The sequence below is a fragment of the Humulus lupulus genome, chromosome X, assembly GCF_963169125.1.
Source record: "Humulus lupulus chromosome X, drHumLupu1.1, whole genome shotgun sequence".
Lineage (NCBI taxonomy): Eukaryota > Viridiplantae > Streptophyta > Magnoliopsida > Rosales > Cannabaceae > Humulus > Humulus lupulus.
The window spans coordinates 195374433-195376999 of NC_084802.1; the positions used below are offsets into that span (position 1 = coordinate 195374433).

At 40.5% G+C, this 2567-nt stretch overlaps 1 non-coding gene across 1 annotated transcript; it reads right to left on the reverse strand.

Moving 5' to 3' along the window:
• Positions 1-1021: 1021 nt before the first annotated feature.
• Positions 1022-1128, reverse strand: LOC133807791 (small nucleolar RNA R71). The gene has a single exon (XR_009879684.1). It is a non-coding gene; the product is annotated as a small nucleolar RNA R71 (small nucleolar RNA).
• Between the last annotated feature and the right edge of the window lie 1439 nt (positions 1129-2567).

Genomic DNA, 2567 nt, shown 5'->3' on the forward strand with positions numbered 1-2567 from the left:
TCCAACTCAAGGATGGTCCAGCTTTCTTTTGCCTTTACCTGCACCACATAGCACCCACGAGCCAAAGCCCAGCAAGAAAACTTAATATGCTCATGAACAGTAATAACATGTCATCAAATCATAAGGCGCATGCCTATCAAATATAGCCCTATTCAAGCAACAAATAAGTTCACGTAATGATGGGTATCCAGGATAAGGAATCCTACCCTCCTGAGTGGATGACTATCAAGTCAATCCTAATCAGATAAGTGATTTAACACTGGTGGTTCCGGTAATCGTGCTGGGCTTATAGCCCTAAATAGAAGAGTGACAGTTGTAAAAGTCACTAAGGTGGGTTCCGTTCCCTTTATAAATAAGTGATCCTTTCACTAGCTTAAACAAGATAGGCATCTGGTGAAACAGTAACCAGCATAAACCTACCGAGTGACCACAGGGTCACTAACATGGGATTCTGCTCCCTTAGCCATGTGACAAAACAGTCACCTTGGCCTTTGTCCCTGGCCTAATTCATCTAATTCATCCCCCACTCCTTTTGGAAACTTCTAGTGAAACTTCTTCTAATTCATCCCCCACTCCTTTTGGAACTCCTTCCACCATTCTTGCTTCTCTACAAACTTTAGTTGATAATAATCCATTCGCAATGGCTCGAAATGATAAAATCCAGCCAAGAACTCTCAATGAATACATCCATCCTACTCGCACTTCCACGCCTTCATGCATTATCTTCCCTCCTAATATGCTCGCATTAGACTTTAAACCTGGCATGATTCAACTCTTGCCCACATTTCATGGAATGGAAAACGAAATCCCATACATGCATATTAGAGAATTTTAGGAGGTAGTAGCCACGTTCTATAACCGAGCCGAAAATGTCGATTCTGTGCGACTAAAGTTCTTCCCTTTCTCCTTGAAGGACAAAGCCAAAAGCTGGTTATACTCTTTGAGACCTAGGTTTATTGGAACATGGAAACAAATGACCAAATCTTTCTTTTTGAAATACTTCCCTACCCATAAGACCAATAGTCTAAAACAACAAATCTCCACATTTTCCCAAAAGGACAATGAAACGTTCTATTAAGTCTGGGAAAGATTCAAGGATCTGTTGAATCAGTGCCTGCACCATGGCTATGAGAACTGGTGTTTGATCAGTTACTTCTATGAATGCATCATGAGTCATGAGCGTTAGTTTGTAGAAATGCTATGCAATGGAGAATTCCTCGAAAAAGTGCCAGACGATGATCTTGAATATCTCGAAGAAACCACAAAAAAATCTCACACCTGGACTAGTCCAAGTGCTACTGATAGCACCAACCGACATAAACCATCTAGGATCTATCAACTTCAAGAAGAGGATAGTGTTAAGGCCCAAATCGAAGCTTTGAAAAGCAGTTTGAGGTCTTAATGACGAAAAATGGCCAAAAACTGCACATGATTGCTTAAGCGAAACCACAAGAACCATGCTTTGTTTGTGGAGGGATGGAGCATTTAGCTAAGGACTGCTTAGCTTTTAATGAAATGAGAGGATTTTATGAGGAGCAATGCAATGCCTTAGGGGCGTATAACAAGCCATTCTCCCATATGTACAACCCTGGTTGGAGAAACCACCCAAATTTCAGTTGAGAGATTCCAATGAAGCTCAATCGTCTAGAAACTAATGGAGAAACGAGCATCAAGCTCAACCACCAAAGGCATATCCTACGCCTCAATACAATACTCATCCACAACAAAATTCTCTCGAGAATACCCTTCATGCATGTAATGCCCCGAATTTCCTAATAAGGGTTAGGACCTTTATTAGGAGGCCGGGAGGGCTATAATTGAATTATGATGCTATTTAATGATCATATGCACGTTCATGTGAATTATATTATTATATGATGGTAAATGCATGCATATGGGAGTATTTATAATTATGAGGGCATTTTGGTAATTTGGCCGCTGTGGGCGTAATTGCACATTCTGGTGCATTTTTGTGATTAATTAATATAGCCACATTATAAGGTGGATTGGTTCGAGCTATTCGGCATGAGATGATCATGGAATGCAAGTGTTCGGTCTAGTCATAACGGGTTTAAGTTCGAGGCTCGGGTTGAGTCTCGGGGTAAATTTAATGATTAGAGCATTACCGGGAATCAAAGGGTAATGGGATATGGATTATTAGTGTTTGAGGTTATTGAGAATAGCGGGAATTGGAGGGTGTTAATTATGATTAATGAAATAGGTGCGAAAGGACGGTTTTGCCCGTGGTGGCTGTTAAGGTTTTATTTTAGACCTAAGGGCATTTAGGTCTTTTCACCCTAAGAGATTGATATAAGCCATTAAGGCTGTGGAAAGAAGAGGTAAAAACATAGCTTCCTTTCTCTTCCCTCCCGATAGTTTTCTCCTCCATTTTCTCTTTGGATTTTCAAGCTTCTTTTGAGGAATTAAGCCAAGGAACCAAGCTTTGCCAAGTTAGGATTATGCTCCACCATTGAAGAGGTTGTTAAGCTGAGATTGAGGTGAGTTTTTAGCCATTAGAACTCTTGATTTTGCTCTGTTTTCTTAGTTAAGTTCCAGTTGGTTTTTGG